A 25,646-nucleotide genomic window follows, 5' to 3' on the forward strand; every position below is an offset into this window, starting at 1 on the left:
CATCTTACCTGGAAGATGAAGGGGACCCTGGAGACCAGACGGGGAGGAAGCCGGCTCCCCATTATCCTCCGAGGCCCGGCCTTTGCTCCCACCCCCTGTCTGCCCTCAGCGCTCTGTCCCAGTCGCCCCGCTTGCTGGTGACTTTTGTTCATTTCCCAAACGATTTCGAATCACACTACAGTCCCAGCAAAGAGAAGAAAACTCCATTCCCCACAAACGGATCGAAAGAGGAAGGTGGGGAAGGGGAGAGAGGCGATGCACGTGGAAATCTTTTAAGACATTTATCTCCCCAGTCTTATCCCAAAATTTAAAGAAAAGCGCAGTTAGCGAGTAGCTTAAACGAATCAAACCGCTCCGCACGCAGGCGCTCGTTAGCGACCGGCAGCCCACCAGCTCAGCGGATGGACTGGAACTCCGGGCAGTCGTAGAAGCCTGATCCAGACCGACGTCGGGCCCTTAGGCTCAGGACGCGCTGGTCTGGTCCAGTTCTGGGAAAGCGCGGACACCGGAGCCTCCAGGGTCACAGGCCAAACGGCCCGGGCAGATCAAAGGCGACTCGGTAATTAGCGATTTCCGTCTCCAGTGGTCACTAACCCGGCCTGTAATGCCTGCGACCGTCTGCACCCGGCGAATGTGCGGGGGGGACAAAAAGCATGAGGAACTGCTCACGGCTCCACAGAGGTCTTTTTTCAGATAAAAAGGAAAATATTACGGAGCAGTCGCCTAGAGACCCTCCTCGATGGCCGCACTCCCACGGCGTTTTGGGAGAGGTGGGCGACGCCAAGCTGATTTACGTTTGGTTTTTCTTTCTTTCCAGGTAAGGTTAATTATTTTGGCCGCTTCTGAAAAAAAACGGAGATGAGATTAAAATGAGGCATGAATCGGAGTACTTTGCTCAAGATGTAGGGATTCTGCTGCCTTGGGAAATTAATGGGGCGGGGGCTGTCTCCATAGTTTCTTGAAAGTTTTTGTTTGCCAGGGTTAACTCCCAATTTTCAAGCCAGAATATTATGCCATTACATAAATTAATTTTCCCAATGAAACTGCCCAAAGCAGCCCTCTCCTCCTGCCCTGCCTGCCGGGGATTCGGCTTCTGGAAACTCAAAGGAGACAGTGGAACATCTTCATTTGTCCGGTTTCTGAAATCTCCTCAAACCTATTAAGCGAGGAGGGCTTAGCGAGGATTAGGCTGCCTTTCAGCTGAGAAAATGCAGCGTCGAATGAGCTCTTGTTGACTGAACTGATTCCCTCCCCTCCCTTACACTTCAGCAATCATTGAAATCTTCCCTTGCAAAAAGCCGCTTCTTCACGTTCTCAGGGCTGCATTATGTGTATTTCTATGGCTGAGCGGCCACATTTTAATGGCTCCTTAGAGACACACTTCATAAATAATATGTGTATACACTAATGAGCTCACATTCCCACTAAGATTTTCCTGCCTGAATCAATTTTAGCCAAACTAAAAGAAGACAACGGCTATTAGAAGGAAAGGCCCAAGAGAAATCTAACACCAGAACGTTCTCCTTCCTAAACCAGAAGCGGTCATTGGTCGAGAAGTGAATCTGGCTGGCTAGAAAGACCCCTTGTTCCCCAATTGTAGGAAAGGTGGCTACGTGCAACAAGTTTCAGTGTACAAATGGGCTGAAAGAACTCGAATGAGTCGCCAGATCTGGCGGGGAGATTCTGAGAGTTCTGGCCTTCCGGTCAACATGTGGGCTTCACTCAACTGTCAGCTCTTTCCTTGGCCACCGCTTCCCTACCGTCCAGCGCAAAGTCCAAAGTTGAAAGACAGCAGCATCCCCACCTGCGAGTGGGTCCCTCTGCTCTGCTCGGGCCGGGGTCTGTTTCTCCCTACGGCCAAGGTTCTGTTGGGGTTCTGCGCAAAGAAGGCTTAAATTGGGGCATCTAACTTGTAGGCTTCACCCCTGTCTCTAGATCCCATCGCGGGTCCCAGAAGAAAGAGTTCCTGTCCTCAAGGACAAGGGGAAGAGTCCTGCAGAAGCCTGGAAGGCTAGCAGACTTCCTACCTGTGGATTTCATACCTCTGAAGACTCCCTCTTCCTCAGATGCCTTTGCGGAGGAGTAGAAGATCACAATATCCTGGGCTTCCTGGGTGTGAAGCACTAAACTAATAAGCATTTTCTCACTTAATCCTTATAACCTTATCAGGTGTCGTCTCCATTTTACACAAGAAGAAACTGAGGTTATAACTGTCTCCTCACCTTGTTAGTGTGGATCAGGACTGAACTGCAGGCTCTTTGCTCCCAGGTCCACCACCACTGGGGAATTCTGACCTCCCATCAGTTCAGCCACCTGTCACCCATTCATTTACTGAGTACCTGCTGTGCCCAGTCCTGGAAGCTCAGAGAAATATCCAACCCTAAACTTAGATCCCAGAGCTTTTCCTCTTCCTTCCTTCCTTTCTTCCTTCCTTCTTTCCTTCCTTCCTTCCCTCCTTCCTTCCTTTCTTTCTTTCTCTTTCTTTCTTTCCTTCTTTTTCTTTCTTTTATATTTGTGTATAGTCAGTTTACAATGTTATGTCAATTTCTTGTGTACAGCATAATAGTTCAGTCATATATATATTCTTTTTCATATTCTTTTTCATTATAGGCTACTAAAAGATATTGAATATAGTTCCCTGTGCTCTACAGTATAAGCTTGTTTATCTATTTTATATATAGCAGTATCTACAAATCTTGAACTGCCAATTTATCTTTTCCCACCCCTTACCCCCCAGTAACCTTAAGTTTGTTTTTTATGTCTGTGAGTCTGTTTTTGTTTTATAAATAAGTTTGTCTTTTTTTTTTAAGATTCCACATATAAGTGATATCACATGATATTTGTCTTTCTGTCTGACTTACTTCACTTAGTATGATGATCTCTAGGTCCATCCATGTTGCTGCAAATGACATTATTTTATTCTTTTTATGGCTGAGTAGTATTCCATTGTATAAATTATACCACAACTTCTTTATCCAGTCATCTGTTGATGGACATTTACATTGTTTCCATGTATTGGCTATGGTATACAGAGCTGCCATTAACATTGGGGTGCATGTATCTTTTAGAATTAGAGTTCCCTCTGGATATGTGCCCAGGAGTGGGATTGCTGGATCATATGATAAGTCTATTTTTAGTTTTTTGAGGAATCTCCATACTGTTTTCCATAACAGCTGCACCTAATTAAACTCAAAAGCTTTTGCACAGCAAAGGAAACCATAAGCAAAACAAAAGGACAACCTACAAACTGGAAAAAATATTTGCAAAAGATGAGACTGACAAGGGCTTAATTTTCAGAATATAAAAACAGCTCATACAACTTAATAATAATAAAAAAAAAACCAATACGAAAATGGGCAGAAGACCTAAACAAGCAATTCTCCAATGAAGACATTACAAATGGCCAATAGGCACATGAAAAAAATGCTCAATATCGCTAATTATCAGAGAAATGCAAAACAAAACTACCATGAGGTATCACCTCACACCAGTCAGAATGGCCATCGCTCAAAAGTCCATCAATGATAAATGCTGGAGAGGGTGTGGAGAAAAGGGAACCCTCCTACACTGCTAGTGGGAATGCAGTTCGCCACAGCTTTTCTTTAAATTTGGACTTTATTTCCATGCTCCTCTAGTGCCACGAGTTCCAGTGCTAAACACCAAGTTATTTTACTGCCATGGTGAGAAAGGTCTGGTTAGGGTTCTGGTCAATAGTACACCTTCACCAGAAAGGCCCCAGCACTTGAGTGGCCAGTAGTCCTCCACCCTCTTAGACACAGGAATGGGCGCCTGGGGTGGGGAGGGCACAGGTGCTGGGCATCTGCCTGAGGGCACAGAGTCAGAAGTGGAACCTAAATGAGGTGTCTCAGACTTCTTCCCTCTTAGACCACCTTCTTTTCCCTAAGCCTGGTGCACTTGGCTTTCTAAACTTTGTATTTTTGAATTATTGTCCCCCTTTAGGATGATTTTGTTGTTTTTCTTATATTTTTTAAGATCATTAAATCACCAGGCACAGACATTATGATCATCTTAACACTTGTTTTTCCTCTGATCTCGCTACCCGTCTATCTTCAGTTCCTCTGCCTATGCTCAGTTCTGGCCCCCTGGACACAAATGGAGGCCCTAACCAGCTGACTCTCAGGGCATGGAGAATAAAGGCTTTTGAACTACCCTTCGGAGGTAGAGGAAAAAGAACAGACACCTTTTCATGGAGCCTCCTAACCCAGTGCTCCCCGGAGTGTTCCTGACAGGAATCCATCACCTCCTGGGAGGGGGTTTTTCTAGCTTCCTTCCTGGCTGGCTAGCACCTTATTATGAGGGCCCCAGTCCTGCCCTGGAAAGTTAGTCCTTCAGAAAGGTTAAAGGCAGCAGCTCCAGCCAGACAGGATTTAGTTGTTGTTTTTTGACAACCATAACTTAAGAACATGGAGCAAAACAAGGAATTCACATTTAATATTGTAAAGAATCATGACTCAAATGAATCCAGTTTATTAATAAATTAAGAACAGGTTGAGGCAGCTGTGATGTAAGAGAAGGAGGCAGAAACCCTGAGGGTAAGGCCTGGTGTTGCCATTTATTGCTAAATAAACTCAGACCAGTCATTGGCAACTTTGAGCCTCCATTTCGTCTCTCTAAAATGGGAATGTTTCAGAGGAGAATTTTGAGGATTAAGCAGAATCAAACCTATTGTGTCAAGGGTCATAAAGTGATACATCATCTCTAACATCATCTGTGTTAGGCATCAGTGAAGCAGAGTAAGGCAGAGGTGCTTCTCTCTTTCTGCTTGGACAGCACAGTCATCCAAGAATGCGGAGTAGACAAAAGGCATGCTTTTACTCACAGACTCCCTCCGATGTCTCAGCGCAGGGCCACAGGGGTGAGCAGGAAGTAAGTACGTGAGTGCTTTGGAAGTGAGCGCAGCAGGCAGAGGCAGATCTCTGCTCCTCTGGCTGCTGGATGCCAGGGAAGCCCTTTACAGTTCATAAACACAAAGACAAAACCTGCCATTTGAAGGTGCCTCTCATGAATACAAAACCCCCCAAAAGTCCATCTTAGAAACGATCAAATGACATAATACCAAGGAGTGACTAAAATTTTTGAGATGCTCATGACAAGTAAAGCACATTACAGTTTAAAATACAAATAATAAATGACAAGCCATGGCATTTCTTAACAACGTGGAGCAGATACCTTATAAATTCACCTTCTTTCTTTTTGATTCTCATTTTAGTATTGTGAGGCAACAGTAAACATGGATATTGGATGACCCAGGTTTGTTAACAAAAGCAAATGTGACAGTAATAACCTTTGGCTACATATTCAAAAAGTAATGACCACACCAGTGTATTCATACAGGAACCGTACAGAGAAGTCAGATTTTGCTATGCCCCAGACAGGTCAGCACTGGTGATCCCCAGTAATGCGAAGTACCAGGAACAGTGGTGAATGCCATGCTATTAGTTATATTTCAAAAATCCTTTCTAAATACACAGACATTGTAAAGATGAAATGACAGGTAACTGAATGCAGAACTTTCTTAACATCAGTCTTAGCTTTTGCAACTCATAGCTGATGGTTTGTGAGATCACTGAGAGTCACGAGGCCTCATCTGTAAAGTGTCTTGAGCTGGAGTAGACGGAGATGCTCTTTCAACCCTTGCAAGTGTGCATGGTCCACGGGCCTATGAAAATCAAATTACTCAGGCCCTTCAGATAGTCTTAGCTGTTGCTCTTGGGGAATTTTCACAGGGAGTAATTCCCAGAAAAAGAAGATAAATCACTGTCTGGTATTTAGAAAATCTAAACAGCATTCACAATAACTTCTTTAAAAAGTGCAATGCCTCGTTGAATTAAAAAAATATTAATAAAAAAGAAATCACTCATAGTCCAGTGAAGCAGTAATTACACAAGAAGGAGAGAAGAGACTGAGCAGGAGTTTGGCAACAGTTGGTTCTGGAAATCAATGGCTTTTTTGATAACATACGTTCAATCATAAATTTCAAATAATATAAACACAATATTTGTGTTTCATCAATTTTTGTAGCAATGTATATTACTGATTTTTGAAAAGAAGAACATGTCTTTAATTTCTAAAATTAACTTGAAAGGAAATAAATGTATCATTCTGGTATTTTTGTAATTACATTTACTCTTACCCACCCCAGGCAAAAAAAAATTCAGTGTAGTCCAGCTAAAGCTGATTTACACCTCAACAGCTCAAACAACTATAAAAAAGGGAAACTGCATTTTAAATTGTCTCATTTTTCTTAATTGGGAGAACTCCAAGTGGGCAGCTCTCTCCTTAGGGACCAGGCTGCCTGCGTTCTCCAATGTAGGCACAAAACTTTGTGCTTCAATGAAGTTCACTTATTTTTACCCTGGTCGCCCTCTGCAATGACTTGCCTTTATGTCAGATTACATGAAGTTACTTTCATTTTCTTAACACGCGGGCTTCCCCTGTAAAGAATGTGAGTGGAATAGAAATTGGATTACACAGAATTAATAAAGTAAAGTCAAAACTTTTTTTTTGAAGATGAATTAAAAATCTTTGAAATTGTGAGAGAGCAGCCAAGATGGCAGAGTAGAAGAGCACTCTTATCTCAGCCTCTCCCACCAAGAGAGACATCCACGGACCCACCCATTCACTCAGAACACCTGCTGAACTTTGACAGAACATCGCCTTCTTCAAAAGACAAAATTCATCACAAATCTGGTAGGAGGAAAAAAAAGGAGAAAAAAGGAAATTAGTGAGGAATCTGTTGCGGGGGAGCGGCAACGGAGGAACAGCGTTCTTATGCTGGGATTCCCCTCCAACAGAGAGGTCAGCGGGGATGGAGGGGGAGCCTCCGAGGCTTGGATCAGTGCACAGCAGCCCTTGGCTGACAGAACTAAGTGAAATGGGCCTAAAATGTCCCTGAGATCCCCAGCCCTAGACTAGATGAGCCAGTGGGGGTGGGCAGGGACTGGCTGCCCAAGGCGGGCGGAGGACTGGGGCCCACCGTGCAGAGGCAGCCTCAGGGGACTGGAGTGTGCTGTGTGCCGTGGCTGGGAATGTATATAGAACAGAGCCTGGGTTCCCCATTTAAAAAAAATTTTTAAAATAAAAAAGAAGGCAGCACTGCTGGTGCGTGTTGAGGGGAGGGGCGCAACGTGGCTGGGTGGTGGCCTTTGTCTCTGAAGACCCGCCGCACCGTCACTGGCGCACTCTCAGGAGGAGAGAGATGGGCTCGGCCACAGCCACCGTATTCGCCGGTGCAGCTCCAGGGTCGAGGTGGGGTTGGAACCTGAATCTGTACCCAAGGGCTCTGCAACTTCATAGGCAGGACAGATTTACTTACAGCCCCAGGCAGAGGGGACCGTTTTGCTCCGGAGGTGCCTTTGTGGACCCGCGCCTCTAAGACTAACAAGCAAGGAGTGGAGCTCTGCGCGCAGCGGGGGCCAGGGCTGGGGGGGCCTGTTTTCTGTGAGCCCGCCTGCCTACCAGGCGTGGACCCGGTGCTGGGAACGCGCTGACACTGCAACGAGACCTGGTGGCGTGACCTGTGGGCCTCTGGAACGAGTGAGTGGAGTTCGCGCAGCGGGGCGAGCGCGGGAGTGGCCTTTGGTGCTGGGGACAGCGCTGACCCCAACAGTGCACCACGATCAGGTGTGCGACCCAGAAGTCAGTGGAACTGCACTGGTGGCTCTCAGGGCAAAGAACGTGGGGGAAACCAGAGCAGCACAAGGACGTGTCCATGGCCAAAGCGTGCATAAGGGCAGGTTCGACAGAGTACTTGCAGCGCCCAACCCCGCCTACCAAACACCACAGCTCAGAAATGGGGCTGGCAGTCTCTAATTCAAAGAACAGGGGAACAGACCCAGCCCCTGTCGGGGCTTGACAACCACGGAACAAAAAGGAGGCCCCCCTCCACAGCCAGGGCAGGCTCTGGTCACACCACCACCAGCCACAGCCCCATTCAAATGGAGAGCAGCCAACATACATGGAAGAAAGACGTGGCAACCATCTGCACTAAAAACAGACCTGGTGACAAAATTATTAGGGGTGCACAGCCTACACAGGAGGGCCTCTGTAGGGAAAATGGAGTCACTCCGGCTCCCTTGTCAGACATCCGGTGCCCAGTGACCCAGCTGTGCTATCCCGCGTGTGCAGGACCCACGTAGCGTTGTATAAACGTGACTTGCAGCATCAAGTGCACTGGTGAGCGCCAATCGTAGTTGGCTTGACGCCGGCTTTGTTTGCCTTGATATGTAAGGCGGGTGGGACTTCCCACCACCACCACCGAAGCCTGTGTACTCCTTCGCAATAAGGGCATGTCAGAGATACCCCTGGCTCCGAGAGTGTTCTTCAGTCTGCCGGCATCCCGCGTGAACCTGCCAGGCCTTGAGCATTTGCAGTGCGTTTGGTGTAGTCGGCAGGACTCGCCGTGGACCGGTATGCAGCCCTCTAAACCCCCAGGGTGGGTGGGCTTGAGGGGTGAACCCCGACGAGTGTGTGGGACTCAGTAGCGGACCTCCTTTCTACTTGGGCACCACCCAAGGGATGCCCAGAGGTGGACGGTCCCCCTGCCCAGGTGGAAAGGGCCCCATAGGAGGTAGGGGAGTCCCTAGAGAAGCCCCGTACACACATGGCAGCCAGGGCTTTGCGACGGGTGCTCCTCACAGCCCCGCAGGCTGAAACCAAAACCTCACTGTGAGAGATGGCAAAGGTTCAGAGTTACAGGAAAGGGAGGAGGCTTTGGAAGCCCGCATCTGAGCCCTGGAGGAAGATTTATGGGTCCTGGAGAGCCTGCCATCACCCCTACCACAATGATGACAAGTTTGGGCGAGGTAGAAAGCTGTCAGACAGGACAAGGGCGTACGAGCTGTTACCCACCAAACGGGAAGAGAGCTGAAAGGACTGGGAAACCCATCAAGGTCACTAGTACCCAGAATGTGGGCACACCTTGTCGGAGCTGGTGTAGACTAAGCTAAGATAGATGGGAAACTTAATGCCCACTTACTGGAGTTCTGGCAGGAGCTGAGGGAGGAACAGAGGTCCATTTCCATGAGAAGGCGTACCCCTGCTGTGAAAAGCACCAAGGAGTCCAAGGGGACCAGAGCAGTGCACCCTGAGGACCACGTGCTTCCCCGGGAGGAGGAAATGCTTTGTTTGCCTTTGAATAGAATGCGGGCCGAGGAACCTGCCTACAGGGGGCAGACGGGGACCAGAGGCCGCATGTACAACTTGCTATTTAGTGGTCCCCGACCATCGTGCAGCGAGTATTGGCCTTGGTGGGCACGGGGGCTGAATGCGCTCTGTTACATGACGAGGCCCAGGGGCCTACATAGATGGCAATGGGGGGAAGAGTATCCGGGTGAAAGCTATACAGTTGCTCCTTGGAGCAAAAGGGCGATTGGCCCCTAGAGAACACAAAGTTCATGTGTCCCCAGTACCAGAACATCTACTGGGCATAGACGTGCTCACGGCCTGTGGCTGCAGGCCGGTGAGTTCCGCTGCAAGTACGGGCAGTGAAGGCAGTAGAGTGGGGACACGCGAAACACCCTCCAGGCAGTTGCCGTTCCCTGGCGGGTCACCAACACCAAACACTATAAACTGCCGGGAGGACATGACGAAATTACAGGCATTGTTGCAGAATTAGAAAAGGTGGGTATTTTACGCCAGCCCATAGTCCATTCAGTTCTCCTCCATGGCCAGTGCGTGAGCCCGAAGCTACTTGGAGAACGACTGTGGACTACTGGGAGTTAAACAAGGTGGTCCCTCCACTGCATGCCACAATGCCTTGGGTGGCCAAATTGATGGATTGGCTAAGCCATGAGCTGGGCACATATCATTTCGTGGCTGATCTGGCAAATGCTTTCTTTTTAATTGGCATTGCCCCTGAGAGTCAAGATCAATTTGCCTTCACTTGGGAAGGACAACAGTGGACATTTACAGTCTTACCCCAGGGAAATTTACACAAAGCCTGTGAATTAGATGTGCATGTTGCTCCGGAGGGATTTGGCTGGGGTATGTGGCAATGTTCAGAGCATTGCAACAGCCCATAGGGTTTTGGTTCCAACTATGGAAGGGAGCAGAGAGCCGGTGCTCTCCCGTGGAGAAACAATTGGCTGCTGTATGCGCGGCCTTGCTGGCTACTGAGGGTGTAACTGGCACAACGCTGGTGATGCCTGCGCCACCCACCCCATAGCGGCTTGGATAAGAGAGTGGACCTCAAAGCCCCGAAGTGGGGCAGCCCAAACTCCTACACTGGCAACATGGGGGGCACACTTACAGCAGCAGAGTGTTCTTTCCATGAGCCCTTTGCATGCGTAACTCCAGGAGGTGCTCGGGGTGGTGACTTATGTGGGTAGCACGCCCACCACTGAGTCCCCTTTGAAGACTGAGCCAGAAGCTAGTCCCTGCCAAGAAGGTAGGGCCCCTGTGCCAGCAGATGCATGGTATACGGATGGTTCAAGTTGAGGGCAGCCCTCGACTTGGACGGCGGTTGCCATCCAGCCTGAGTCTGATAACATTTGGTGTGATACTGGGGCTGGCCAGAGCAGTCGATGCGCAGAGCTACGTGCGGCACTGTTAGCTGTAGCCAATGAGTCGCCGACCATTGCTGTCTGCACTGACAGGTGGGCAGTCTGCAGAGGACTGACCCTGTGGATTTCCACCTGTCATTTGAGTAAATGGTCCGTCATGCATAGGCATTTGTGGGGCCAAGACTTGTGGCAAGACCTATGGGAGTTACGTCACCAAAAGCAGGTGACTGTGTTCCATGTGACTGGACTTGAAACTTTGGCCTCACGAGGGAATGATGAGGCCGATACCTTGGCAGAGTTCCGATGGCTAGAGACTGCCCCGGGAGATGGAGCCCCCAGAAGTGATGCGACATAATGGCTGCACTGACACCTGCTGCATGTGGGGCAAAAGACAATGTGGCCCTCTGTGCGCACCTGGGGACTGCCAGGGAGCCTGGCAGAGGTGCACAATGCCTGTGAGCAATGTGTGGTATGTTCTAAGGTGCACTCAGGCGGCCCCCCGGGCCCCTCAGGCCAGGTATTGCAGGGCAGATCCCCCTAACTCACTGGCAAGTGGACATTGCTGGCCCGCTGCCCGGCTCTGAAGGCTATTGTTATGCCGGCACTTGTGCAGAGACTGCTGCAGGCCTGTTGGCTGCCCATCCAGTTCAACACCCGGAGCAGAGGGCTGTGTTGCAAGCGCTGGTACCCCTCTGTGCGGTGTATGGACGTCCTCTAGTGATTACAGGTGAACGGGGAACTCATTTTACTGGAGGCCAAGTGCAAAGGTGGGCACGGACATGAATACTGAGTGGGGAGGTTTCATATCCCTTACAACCCAAGGCCACAGGTATTATAGAACAGTACAATGGCCCACTGAAACAAGGCTGCGAGCTAATGCCAACTGTGGAGGGATGGACCAAAGGGCTATGTGACGTCCTGCAAACCCTTAATGAACGCAGCTGACACGATGGCCCGGCTCCAGCAGAGGCGCTGCTCCATCACGCCGCTGCACCCACACAGATCCAAGTCCAGGTGAAGGATATTTTGCTGAAACCTGGATTTGGGCGACAATGTAGTATATTGCTGCCGGCGCCAACCAGAGTGGAGAAGGGGCAGACCCTAACGTGGACTGGGCCTTGGACTATTCAGGCCCCCCACATGCGTCAGGTAGCCCTTATAGCACCAGGGGGGCCAGACTAGAAGCTGATTTACAAGTAACCCCGTGATTTATAGGACAATGGCCTTCCAGAGTAGAGGTAACACACCCAGGGGTGGCAGATCGATCCACTGTACTAAAAGGGACTTTTATGTTGGCTGTGTGGCCTATTAGGAGTTCTTTGTTACTGCATATTGAACCTGCAGAAGCCTCTCTTGGCTAAGCGAGTGTGGTATACCAGTTCAAGAAGGCTGCTGCTCCCAGCCACTGAGTTATCAGCTGATAAAACATTGGCATGGATCTTGCCCGAGGGACAGGACCTACCAGGGCTCATTCCACTAACAGCCTGTCTTTTTGCCCTTAGGTTTGTTTGGACTAACACCCTGGTTGACTGGGCACACACTTGTGCGATGATTGCTAACCATTAGGCTTGCTGGATCTGCACTGAGTTGCCTGTTAGTGCCTCAAATGGGCTCCCATGGAAAATTAAAGCAGCCTCTGAGGTTAATTGGACTTCGTTAAGAATGTGGAATGATACTAATCCACAACAGAACTTAATCAAAAAGAGGATACTTGCTGGGGTGAGAGTGTGCATAAATCGCCCTCACCCTGGATGGGATGTTCCATATAGGACAGTCTCGGCTGGGTGACAGCTGAAATGGTCAAGCCTCTGGCACACATCCCCTTTTGCGCTGAGAGTTCAAAAAGACGGGACCATGTCAGATGGATCCCATCTGGCCCGTGCAATAATGTTACTTGAGTAGCAAAGGGGGAGAAAAGGGGAAAGAGGAGTGGCACCTTAGCCTGGCTTGTCTCTTGTGGGAGCCTTTGGGTCTGTGGGCAGTAAGGCCGACCATATCTGCCCCACCACTGGACCAGCGGAGGCACTTGGGGATGGCCATCCTCTCCCCGTGTGGGTACTGCCTACTTCACAAACCTGCCTAAGTAAGTGGGGAGCATTTGAGGCATGCCACAGAGTATGGCGCACCCCTTGGTGGTGTCACCCCTTAGCTCTTTCTTCCCCCCAAGCAGCCACCATAGGGACAGAAGCAGAGATCAGTGCTTCAGCAGTGCACATGGCCAGGGCATTTAACGAGACCCATAATGCCCTGGGCCTTCTTAATGATGAGGTGTATCAGCTGCGAAAGCTAGCTTTGCAAAATCGTATGGCACTTGATATTCTGACAGCTTCAGAGGGCGGGATGTGTGCCCTTGTAGGATCTGACTGCTGTGTTTATGTTCCAGATGCTCATCATAATATCAGCCAGGCTCTGATGGCCTTGGGAAAAGAGCTAAGAGCTATTGAACACCTGACTGGAGACCCCTACAAGAATGGAAGGGATCACTGACTTCTGAGTGGTGCTTGGTAATAGCCATTTTGGAAGTATCTGCTTTTGTATTAACGGCCTGCTGTTGCAGTCTCTCTTGATGCTGTGGATTATGGATGCAGAGATCCATCTGTCCTGCGAGCCCTTAACGAAGGCAGCTGACGCGATGGCCCAGCTCCAGGAGAGGCATTGCTCCATCGTGCCACTGCACCCAAGAGTCATCTTTTTGAATGACCTTCAAAATCTCTTTGACTCTAAAATTCCACACTTCTTTGAGAACGGCAAGAGTAATGCATTTTAATATTTCCCCTCTAGCTAAATTAAGATTTGTAAAGCAAGTCATAATGATCACAAAATATTAGCATAATTTACATTTTATTTAACTATTTTAAAATTATGTATATATCAAAAATTATTTATACCAGTAAAATCTTCCCAAATAGCCAAATAGATAAAGTGTACTGAGTCACAACATCTGCCTGTTCCTGAAGAAGCGTATGTTTGTTTCTTCCAAATAAGTAAAGACCAAGGGGTGGGGTGGGTCAGCACACAGCAAGATGGGGAAGTTGTTAAGAAACTCTATTCTGTAGCCAAGTTGCTGGGCTTCAAATCCTGGCATTTCTACTTAGCTCTGTGACCTTGGGTAAGTTACTTAACTCCTCTGGTCTCAGTTATCTCCTCTTTAAAATGAGTATGGTGATAAATATGATGCTGACCTCACAAGTTTGTGGTAAGGATTAAAGAATAAATATGCACATGTTATTTAAGAGCAGTGCCTAATAAGAACTCAAGAAATGGTGGTTGCATGATAGTTCTCATTCTGCAACACATTTAGCAATCTATTGATTATCGATTGCTCTCATGTAAATTTGCAAGAGGCGGCAAAGGTCCATAGGGTAGTAGGGAATTCTGTAAATGGGGATGGGAGAATTCTAATCTCTGATCCTCCTCAATAAGTACTTACTGAATACTCAGGTTGTGTGTGGGTTCAGAGACACAACAGGAAATGAGATGCAGTCCCCTCCCTAATGGAACACAGGACCTGCTAGAGAGGGGGGAGACCTAAATAAACTGCCCCAGTTCAGTGTGATGTGCTAAAAGAGCAGGAGCTCTCAAGGTGCCGGGACACTGATGAAGGAGTAATTAATTCTAACGGGGGCAGGGAAAGTGAGAGATGGGGTAGCACCTGAGCTGCACCATGAGGAGTTGGGGTTTGCCAGGCACACACGGTAGGGGTAAGTTAGTGCCGAAAGGCCAGGAAGGCTAAGGAAACATGAACAAAAGCAAAATTCTTAAAAATTGTTGGGTATATTGGGCAAAGAGCCATAGTGCAGCTCAACCAGAACAGAAGGCATATGCTTCTCCAAGAGTAGAGGCTCAGGGAGGGTGTAGCTCAGTGGTAGAGTGCATGCTTAGTATGCACAGGGTCCTGGGTTCAATCCCTGGTGCCTCCATTAAAAAATAACTAAATCTAATTGCTTCCCTGCCAAATTTTTTTAAATGGACTTTGATCCATACACCACATCAAAAAAAAGAAAAAGAAAAAAAATAAGAGTAGAGGCTAGAGCCCCCACCTGGGAGGCTTGAGGGGACAGGCTGGGAAGGCCTCCTACGCTGCTCCGGGCACACAGATGTTATTCCGCAGGCAGCAGAGAGCCAGGGGAGGCCTTCACGTAGGGGACCAAGGAGATCTGGATCGGAGGGAGGAAGGAGAGACACTGGAAGCAGAGACCAGTTAGAAGTCCACTTAGTAGTCTAGGAAAGAGGCTGAAACAGGGGGAGGGAGCTAGGACAAGGCAGAGGTGATGGAGGGGCAGGGACAAAATCTAAAAGACACTTCTGGAGATAGACTGACAAGGTTTGGTGACCTGGATGCAGTGGTGGTGGCAGGAGTGCTAAGAGGAGTAACTGAGACTGAGACAGGAGGGAAGGGGACAGGGCACAGCCATTAAAAGAATGACACAGCAATCAGCACCAAGATGGTGGGAGATTCAAGTCCCAGTAGATGCTGAGCTTCAATATACACTCACCGAAATACACTAGGATGCCATATGGCACTCCCACAGGTGCCAGGGCAGTTTTAAGGGTGACCATAAAAGGTCAAAGGGTGAGTGACGGCCCAGTTCCGGGGAACCCCACCCCCTTCCCCAAAGTAGTTGAATCAATCCTCCCACTTGTTAGCATATGGAGTTACCAAGCCCATAAGAACTAACAACCCCACACCCTGTGGCCTCTCCTTTCTGGGTGAGACGGTCCGCACTCTTGTCTATGGAGTGTGCACTTACTTTTACTTTAAAACTAAATACCCACCCCCTACACCTCATGGCCTTTCTCTTGCCTTCTGAGACAGCCTCTGTCCATGGAGTATGTATCTCTCTAAATAAATCTATCTTTACTCACTTGTGGCTTGCTCCTGAATTCTTTCCTACATGAAACCAAGGACCCACACTTGGCAGGGCACATCCCAGGGACTCATCTGTGACTTGGGACATGGCTGTCCTCTCGTCCCGCATTCATTTTCCTATGTCAGGACCAGGACTCTGAAGTTTCTTGCTAGCGCAACTGGACAGAGAGTAAGATGAGAAAGGAAGGAGTAGGAATAGATTTATGGGAGGAAGAGAATGGGTTCAACCTGAGATATATTGAGTTTCAAGCATCTACAGCTTTTCAAATGGGGATGTTTAGTAGGCAGATAAGTAGGGGAAACAAGATCTCTGGAGAAGAGTCTGGCCAAGAGAAAGAGAGGTGGGAGGCACAGGTGTCTGGTGGGTAGTAAAGGCTTTGGGGTAGATGAAAATGCCCAGGGGCGGCACACAGCAAAGGAGGAGGAGACAGTGGGGACAGAGCTCAGCATAAAGGGAAGGCGGCACTAAGGAGTCATCAAGGTGCTTGAGGAAAACTGAGAGGCTGAAGAAAGTCTTCATAGGAGGGTGTGGTCAGTAGTGCCAAAAGCAGATGAGCTAGCAAGAGGGTTCAGGGGCTCTTGGATGAGGCAACAAGGAAGGTCCTAGAGCTGCAGAAGTTTCAGGGAGCCAGACTGCAAAGGGTGGAGAGAGTAGGAGTTAGGCAAAGGGAAGGACTAGGCAAAAAATGGAGATGATGATTGCAAAAAGTTCTGCAGAAAGAAAAGGAAAAAGAGGGGATCAAATGGAAGATTTCTTGTTACTTGCTTCTTGTTTGTTTTAATGGGGAACACATGAGGATATTTGTACCCCGAAAGGGAGGGAAACCAGAGGAGAGAACAAGTACATAGCTCAGGGGAAATCAGTCCCAGAGGCGGTGGGGAGCCATTGGATCAAAGCTCCAGGTGGGAGAGTTAGAACTGGTGGTGGGTAAGGGCTCTTGTTCTCCGAGTCAGGAAAAGGGGAAGCAGGTTAAGAAAAGTAGCTTTGGACACGTTTGGAAGTGGAAGTCAAAAAGACACTCACTTTTGTTTGTACTCTAAACTCTGAAGAAGGAAACTCCTCAAACCAACCCGTTGGCAAAGTTTGCGTGGATGCCCCAAGATTTGATGCAACCAGGAGATTCATGCAAATTTATGGGTGTATAAGAAATTGACACCGTAACACTAGGCTATTTGCATATGGTGCAGATCTCAATGAAAAATGAGAGAGTTTGGAATTCCATTCCTATTCAGAGCATTTATGTATAGTAAATTTTACATCCATGATCCAAGGAGCTTATTAATCTTTTATCTCCTCATTTGTTAAGTAACAATAAGCTATTCCTTAGTGATGCCAGTCTCTAAGATTGAACTAGAGGTGTGGTGAGGTACTGAAAAGGAAATCATATTTATGATGGACACTAGGGAAAATCAGGCTCATAGGATCACTCATTAAAATCCATACTCACATTTTTATTATGTCAAATCACTTCAAAATTATTACCAAACTATTTACTATGGAACAGAAAATATTTATAGTTAAATTTAAAGTGGTCAGTCCCCTGGACTAAAATGCGAAAATAGTTTTACAGCAAGCCTTGAACTTAATTTGAGTTCAAAGTATTAGGTCACTGTACCATTAACTTTCAAACTCTTTCCTACTGAGAAGGCTAAAATATTCAAATATTTTCTATTTTTTCAAAATCCGTGTGAGGATACTACAAATGTGTGAAAAATTGCATAAGTAATTGATAGGCTGCTTCTTTGAACCTGAACTTAATTTGTATACTTTTGCATGAAGATTATTTAGAACAGGTAATAAGATGTTTAACTTACACATTAAAAGAAGAGCAAAATACTCTTCAAACAAATGACAATAAAATTTGCCAAGCTTGGGTCTGAGTATCAGAGAGAACTGTGAAGAAAAAATGAAAAAAAAAAAAAAGAAAGATGAAATAATAAAAGGTGAAACATTTTAGAAACAATTAACATAGTGAGTATAAATTTTGGATAACTTGAATAAAATTGGCTATGTTTCATTTAAAACTCTTAAAGTGAATATATTATTAAACAAATCACAGTTTATCAAGTTTTTAAAGTATATGCTTTACAGAATAAAAGAACATCTTTATCAAATGCCTATGAGATATATCTATCATCTTCTCATTTGTGTCATATGTTAAATCTTTGTTGTTTATAATTTTGTGTTAAAAAAAATCACCTGTTCTCTTCTACTTTCCAGTGACCACGTTATTAATGACAGTATTCAGTCCACTAAATTGGTGTTTACTTATAATGTGTGTTTTCTACATTCTTTTACCTCGGATTCAATTTTGCAGTTGTACTGAGAAACAATAAGTTTCCCAATGCCAAAGCTCTTTTATCCACCTACTAATCACTTTAAATCAGGAAGATCTTTTATCTGAAAGTCCAGTACCACTTGTGCAAGCACTTTGCCCTGTTGAACAAAACAAACAGAAACGCACTGAAGTGTTTAGCGGATTCTATTATAGTTACTAATTTTCATGTCACTCATTTTTAAAAAGTGACTTCTATTTAAATGATTCGGGTAAATGAGATTTTAGTTGATATTGTCTTATCAATTAAGAAATTTCAAAAACACATACTAAGGGGACACAGTTTCAAGTAAAACGTATTATTTGGTAGATGAATGCTAGGTGAAGAACACACGAAAAAGGTTAATGTGTGCAAAAGAGAGACAGTTCCTGAAGCAGAAATGCTTTATGCTTATATAGGAATGTACTCGTTGCAAGAAAACAATAGAGAAGGCAAGTTTTAAGAGGAAAGTAAGAATCACACACAGAGCATAATACACCGATAAACATCTAAGTAAATTGAACATATAAAAGAACTGAAATAATATCTTCTTTCTGCTAGTGATTCACCATATGGTTACAGTATTTTAATTTCACCAGTGATACCTGCAGGTTACTGGCTTAGACAAGAATCACAGCTGAAGATGTGAGCTGTTTTTATCAACTTCACAATTTTTTCCTTTATCTGACGACTGTAGCTTAGGATGACTTGGTGAGCTTCAGGTGGTCCAAAAGGTGGATTGAAAGACAGCAGAACTACAGAGATGCTGAACTGAGCATAATTTATATAGTTCTAGCCATTTAAGGTGCAGACTAAATAAAATTATTTCTGTGATTTCTTACATATTTCAATTTGAGATATTGATGATGAAAGAAATGTGGAGGAGCATAAAGAACATTCCATTTTTAAAATTTCACTTCAGGCAAATTCTACTGAGAAGATTTTTCCTATATTAGATGCCTCAGAATCACTTTAAGAGCTCTGTACAAAGCGGGTTCCTGAGCCCCATCTTGAGAGCTTCCAAGCCAGTGGGTCTGGGGTGGAGCCAGGATCTTTATTCTAACAAGCACCCCTGCGGATTCTGAGGCAGGGGGGCCTCACATCTTGAGAACCACTGAATCTCGTTCTTCCTTACAATTCTGCCAGTCCTCGGGTCATTGCCGGAAGGTACCGCGGCCAGCTGAGCTTGAGGGTGCCGTCCTAATGGTCAACCACCCACCGCCCACCCTCCCCCTACCACATGCACATATGTAAGAACCCAAGAGATACTCCCAATAAACAGATATTTTAACAACACATTTATTAAAAATTCATAGCCCCCATCAGTTGTCAATTGTATGTAAGAAGACATAAATATAGCAAGGTTTCAAAATAATTTGTAAAATTTAAGCCTAAGCGATACACTGGACTGAGCTAAGGTTACTGACTATAGTTCCTTCCTAGGATGACCCCGGTGTATTTGAACCCAGCTCCACAGTATCCGGTGTCAGCTGGTTCTGGGCCATGATAATAAGATAAAAACTTTCTTTACCTCAAAGGATGGTTCTCTTTAATCTATAGAATACAAATCCTCTTTCGCTTTAAGATTAAGCCGTATATGAACTATTTTCTTAAACATTGAGATACTAAATTTTTTCTCTTGCTCTCTGGTCTTCAAATCCTCTAAAACAACACTCACTGAAATAAAGACAAATATGTTTCACTAAGTAGTTATCCAGAAAGACTTCCCTCCTATTTTATTCCTCATTCTGAACTGAGAGCTCTGTAGTATTAGGGCAGATGTTTTATAGAATGTTCACAGTACAACTGCAAAATTGAATCCGAGGTAACAGAATGTAAACAATACACATTGTAAGTAAACACCGATTTGGTGGATTGAATACCGGCATTAATAATGTGGTCAATGGAAGGTAGAGAATTAGGTGATTTTTTCGAACACAAAATTATAAACAACAGAGATTTAACGTATGACACAGATAAGAAGACTGATAGATATATCTCATAGGCATTTGATAAAGACGCTCTTTTATTCTGTAAAGCATATACTTTAAAAACTTGATAAACTGTGATTTGTTTAATAATATATTCACTTTTAGATTATCTCTTTTTTTAAATGAAACACAGCCAATTTTATTCAAATTCCCCAAAATTTATACTCAATATGTTAGTTGTTTCTAAAATGTTTCATCTTTTGTTATTATTTCATCTTTCTTTTTTGTTCATTTTTTCTTCACAGTTCTCTCTGATACTCAGATCCAAGCTTGGCTAATTTTATTGTCATTTGTTTGAAAAGTATCTTGATCTTCTTTTAAAGTGTAATTTAAACATCTTATTACCTGTTCTGGTGGTAGCAAGCAAGACGTCTATACACATGGCTTATATGGTGTAAATCATGAGGCCGGTATCAGGATGAATTTTTTTTTTCCTCTGATTTTTTTTTTTTTTTTTGGCCTTTGAGCCTTTGATCAGATACCATGAAGTGTATGCTGAAGTCAGAATATCTCAATAGGCAGTATTCTGAAAGTGAAATTGTTCACAGGGAAGATGTACTAAAGATCATAACACAAAGTTATATTGTATCTTCTGTCCAGTGTTCATTGCACTTAGAATGTGGGAAAAATATATATGTATGTGTTGTGGGACACAATAGGGTGGCTGGTCCATGACATGTGGGTTGATAAAAGAATTTACCAGAGATAAAGTATGGGAATAGAAAGGAGTTTTTTGGGGCATGCTGCCATAGACAGCAGCGGGCCACACAGAAGAGAGGTGTCTGTGTGAGCACCGAGGGCTGGTAGTTGGGCTATTTTATAAGGGTCTGGTCACAAGGTGCCTGATTGGTTTGTGCGCAAGTCTGGTTGCAGGTGATGCAAGAAGTTTAGAGTCTGTGAAGGGCGGTGGGGTTTATGACTCTAAGGTGTGCGGAACCAAGCCAGCCTGAGCTATGGCGAGATTAGGCATTACCTAGGGCTTTTAGTTTGTTAGGGGAAACATGCCCAGTAAAGAATGTACTTTATCTGTTGAGGGATCACAGGCAGATGTCTGAGAGCCCAGGAGTGGGAGGCCGTTGGACTTTAAGGACATCAGAGGGCCCAACAGTACGCACACACACATATCATATAATAGTATGGACTAATGGACTATTTTATATATGTGTGTATTTCTGTCCATGTGTGCATGAATGGAAATTGTTCAGAGAAGATCCACACTGTCTAGGGCAGCGTGAAACAGGCTATTGGGACCAAGATGTGTATCTGTGAAAGGAGCAAGGCAAAAATGGGGAAACTGAATGAAAAGGGAAAGGTAGCTGAATTGCTTGGAGGTAAATTCACTGTCATCTAGTAACAAAATATTTTCCTTTACTTACGATATTTTAAACAGTGCTTTGGTTAATTTATTGAATAATAACATGGAAACCAGTGAATATAATTGAAGCTATGCAAGGATGTATAAAAATTATTTATACATATAAGACTTCTATAAGACTGATAGAAGACAGTTTCATCATCGATGTCTTGAAAATAATTTTTTTCATTTTGTTTTGATGTCTACACGCAGGATATATTGTGTTAATCAAAAGATTGGTACCAGATTTTTTTTTTCCCTCTCAAACTTTTTACCTTCGAGGAACTGAAACTAGTCTTTGATTTTTTTTTAACTGTGCAATTTCAGTTACCAATTTTACATAGTATTAAATACCTTCCTTATTACTCAAATGAAGAAAGGCCATATTTAAGAGCAATTTCTAAATGTTGTTATTTCAAGCAAAAATTAATTTTAAATAAGAGAACCTGCCCTAGGTTACTATTTCCTTTGTAAGCTGATGATTGTTAATATAAATTTGACTCATTTTTTTTCTATGTACATATAGCCAGGCGGAATGTGGACCTAATGAGATTCAAAGTTATATAAGAACCATTATTAATCATATTTCCATAATAACTGAAATTATATTCACACATAAGTCTGCTTGTGAATTTCAGGTGATACAGAATTCTCCCCAGGCTTCTTTCATTTATTTTTTGATTTATGGACAAATACAGACAAGTACTAGTATTCCATAACAATCCAGGGCAGTCTGTGACAAGAGAATAATATAAGATCCTTTAGAAGCTCAAAGAAGGAGGAAATATTAGCCGAGATTGATTCATATTATGTAAGGTGGAATCACTTTAAGCACATCAGTGCTAGGTCAGGGCAAAGCCCCAAACCCACATGTAGTGATACCGGAAAACATGGGGCGTGAGAGGATGGCCATGTCCCAGGTCTTGGTTGAGTCCCTGAGACAAGTCCCACCAAGTGAGGGTCCTTGGCTTCATGCAGGAAAGAATTCAAGAGTGAACCATAGTTGAATAAAGGTAGATTTGTTCAGAGAGGCGTACACTCCATAGACAGAGTGTAGGCCGTCTCAGAAGGCAAGAGAGAGAGCGACCATGAGGTGTGGGGTTGTTAGTTTTTATGGGCTTGGTAATTTCCTATGCTAATGAGTAGGAGGATTATTCCAACTACTTTCGGGAAGGGGCAGGAATTCCCAGGAATTGGGCCAACGCCCAATTTTTGACCTTTTATGGTCAGCCTCAGAAATGTCAGGACCAGCTTCGAGGTTGACCATAAAAGGTCAAAGAGTGGACAGTGGCCCAGTTCTTGGGAATCCCCACCCCTTCCCCAGGGTAGTGAGAATGGTCCTCCCACTTGTTAGCATATGAAACTGCTGAGCCCATAAAAGCTGGCAACACCATGCCTGGCCTCCCCTTTTCACTCCCTCCTCTTTGGAGACAGCCTGCACTCTGTCTGTGGAGTATGTACCTACTTTTACTTTAACCTGAGCACCCAACCCTGACACCTTGTGGCCTCTCTCTCACCTTCTGAAACAGCCTGCACTCTATGCAGTATGTATCTCTCTAAATAAATCTACCATAAGTCAAAAAAAATTTAAAAAAAAAAGAACTGTCATGGCATCTGCGGGAGTGTCATTTACCATGCTAATATAGCACAATGAGCCTATAATGAAGCTCAAGGTCTACTGGAAGTCAAATCTCCCACCATCCTGGGCCCCCAGGTCTATTGGGAGTTGACTTTTCCACCATCTTGGTGCTAAATGCTGCGTTATTCCTTTAATGACTGTGCCCTGCCCCCTTCCTTCCTGTCTCAGTACCACACAACCCATCATACTTTAGAAGTATCAGTGTCCAACTAATGCAAGAGAGGAATGGTGCAGAGAGAGAAGCTGTGAATGAGATTAACAATTTATTTACTGAAACAGATCACTAAACTTCAGATAACTAAGAATCAAGGTACTAATCTTAATATTTAAAACCCACAAAAATATTTTACCAGATTCTTGAAAAACAGAAGTTCGTCTCCTGTTCAAACTAGCAGCAAACTAAGCTTAAGATACTCACACTATTAAAATCTGGATCACTTTAAGCACATCAGCGCTGGATCAAGGCAAAGCCTCAAACCCGCATGCACCTCACGTCCCATTATACCTCGGAAGCATAAATGCCCAACTCTGCAAAAAGAAATAATACACAGGCGAACGTCTGACTCCTGGTTGCAGAGAGGAAGCCTGTGGCAGGCGTTCCTCTGGTGAGGTGAGGTGATGGAGCAGAGTGGTCCACAGCACAGACTGCGGAGCTAGCCTGCTTGGGTTTGAATCTGGCTCGACTACTATGCCCTTAGGTAAATTATTTCATCATTGTGTGCTGTACTTCCCACCTGGTATCATAAAAAGGTTGTGAGGAGGAATAAGTGAATTCATAAGTGCTGAAAAACCCTGAAGGGGTCAAATAGACTTCCACTAAGTAAGTAAGACCCATTGAATGCATTGATACAGCTCAATATACATTCACGAAGTCCTTCTACATACAGGACACTGTGCTGGGGTTAACATGCTACTTCCGACAAGGATCTTTACTATGGTCTGTATAAAATTATCTGTGACTCTGATGCAAGCTCGTTTCTTAAGCTCTTCACCAGGAAGGGTGAGTACTTGACTGACTCATTAGAGAAGGTATGTTTTTATTTCCCATGAGATTGCTAATCTGACGAGCAATCTGACTGACTACTTCTCTCTGAACTCAAACTGGCACTCTGCCCTGTCATTGTGAGTGACTTCCCAGGCACCCAGCCTGCCCGTCTGCCTCCCTCCACCCCACACCCACCCTGCAATGGGAACGTGAACCTCTGCTGAGCACGCACCCTGAAAGCTCACTGCTGGGAAAAGGGTTTTAGGAAAAGTGAAAGTACTAAAAAAAAAATGTGATGGAGAGGAGGAAAAATATGTCAGGAAGATAAACTAGTGACACAAAGAGGGAACTAGGTCAGAAAAAAAGAAGAAGAAATAAGTCTGAATACGAGACTATAGGAAGCAAGAGAAGAGATTCTATGAAAAATCAGTTGAGTTCAATGAGGAGTGGAAGAAGGAAAAGGAGTTGGGAGGTGATGGGTGAGGGAGTCGCTGTGAGGGTTCCATGAGTCAGTACGTGAAAAGCGCAGCTGCGCTTGGTAAGTGGTGGACCCGGTACAAGGGCTAGTCATGACCGGGGCTGCACCGGAGAGAAACCAGTGGAAGAGCCAAAGGTCAGAATGCGCATTAGCTACCATGTTCCAGGGGAATAGAGGAGCGCCCACTGAGTACAGGGATGAAACAGGAGACCTTTGCAGTCTTTCACAATTAATGATCATCACGTGACTGGTATGATGTATAGCATGTACACACACACTTACACACACATACTATAGTGTGTGTATATATAATTAGCTAGAAAATACCTATGGTTTTTATTACTTTTTTTGTGTGCAAATTGAAGAGGTACTTTTATTGGCATATCTAAGTCATTCGTTTCAAAAAAGTCATCTTCAAATTACGTGAAGAATAATTTTAAAAAATAAATGTTTATAGAGTAGCATTGCTCCTAACAAATTCTTTTAAATTTTTCTTTTAAAATGTAACATACTTTAAATTTGACAAAAGCTCGTAAAAACAGAAAGCTCCTCTGTTTTGGCTGACCTAGCATACCTAGACACAATGGGGTGCCTTCTTAATTGCTTCCTTCAATATGCTGAGCTCGGTTTCAGTATTCACTAGAGATCAGACGTCCAGGAGAATTTCCTGTTTGGCTAAATTATTATTAGTGAATTATATGGAAAAATAGAACATTATCAACTGTTTATAGGTAGTCTCTGGAAAGTATTAAATGAAAACACAAGAAAGAAAATGTCTCTGCATAGAATTAGCCATAGCAGCAACAGATGATCAGACGAAATCCCAAAAATGCTAGTGAAATTCAGCCCTCTGGTTGGCCAGTGTTGGTAATGATTGGCACCATATGGGTTCGCTCAAAGCAACTAGAAACAATTTACTCCTTCTTTCTTAGTGAAGTTACCAAATGGCCCCCAGGAAAGTAGATGTTTTTCTCCAAGTTTATTTACCCCCAAAATAAAAATCTTGAATTTAAATGTATTCCGACTTTCACAATTTCATTGTGATTGAGCACACCTAGGAAATGATGCTACACAAAGACAATCCTAGCAGCTTTAGAAGTCAATCTAAACATTAAGTTATTCAAATATAGTCAGAGATGTTTTGTGTGGTGTTCTCCAGTACTGATAGGAAACATTATGTCCCAATTACTCCACTATGATGAATTTATCAGGAAGAATGACAAACCAGAGTCTTTGTTCTCAGGAAAATTTCAGCACTGCATGCATGTGTGTGTGTGTATGTTGAGGGAGGTGGGTGGGTTGCGGTATCACTGATCAGAAGGTAAGCCATGTGGTAGCCACATGGTTCTCTAGTTAACAAAATCAGAAATTGCTTTTCTAGGTCTACACATTTCCTAGAATCTGGTAGCAAATTTCCATGATTATCCAAATATTGATAATAACCATATTATTTTTTAATTATTGTATTCTGGGGTAGTATTTAAATTCAG

At 44.7% G+C, this 25,646-nt stretch overlaps 2 long non-coding RNA genes across 2 annotated transcripts in view; one reads left to right on the plus strand and one right to left on the minus strand.

The window, feature by feature from the left end:
* The first annotated feature begins 700 nt into the window (after positions 1-700).
* On the plus strand, positions 701-4,021 carry LOC140700795 (uncharacterized). The gene is made up of 2 exons (XR_012079486.1): positions 701-817; positions 1,936-4,021. It is a non-coding gene; the product is annotated as an uncharacterized lncRNA (long non-coding RNA).
* The window catches only part of LOC116276592 (uncharacterized), a 38,737-nt gene continuing 13,801 nt past the window's right edge, over positions 711-25,646 (minus strand). The window contains exon 4 of the long non-coding RNA XR_012079487.1: positions 711-842. This is a non-coding gene — a long non-coding RNA (uncharacterized lncRNA). The remainder of the gene's footprint in view (positions 843-25,646) is intronic.

This window comes from Vicugna pacos, chromosome 2 (assembly GCF_048564905.1).
Source record: "Vicugna pacos chromosome 2, VicPac4, whole genome shotgun sequence".
Taxonomy (NCBI): domain Eukaryota; kingdom Metazoa; phylum Chordata; class Mammalia; order Artiodactyla; family Camelidae; genus Vicugna; species Vicugna pacos.